The following is a 370-nucleotide window of genomic DNA, read 5'->3' on the forward strand; positions in this document are numbered from 1 at the left end:
ATACAAATGAGAGTGGTAATTATCTTCTCATCTAACTCTTAGCAAGAAATACGTGTTTCCCAAAAGGTCAAACTATTCATATAACGTGACAAATCCACGATCCTCCTATACATGTCACACCATCCAGCAGAAACGCCTGCAATAAATCCTACATTCAGATTTTTTCTTTGAGTAAATGTAGCAATTTCATAGTGATACTCTCAATCTGAAGAACATGCCCTGCATTCACAATTATACTCAAGTAGACATGTAACTATTATCACCTAAATGCATTGGAAATATAAAAAGGCCAAATTATTTGTATAGCATCGGTCGACGTTTTAGCATCAAGAAGCGTTAATGCAGACAGAATGGCCCTTTTAAAAGTGTA

The sequence above is a fragment of the Micropterus dolomieu genome, linkage group LG13 (genome assembly GCF_021292245.1).
Source record: "Micropterus dolomieu isolate WLL.071019.BEF.003 ecotype Adirondacks linkage group LG13, ASM2129224v1, whole genome shotgun sequence".
NCBI classification, from domain to species: Eukaryota; Metazoa; Chordata; class Actinopteri; order Centrarchiformes; family Centrarchidae; genus Micropterus; species Micropterus dolomieu.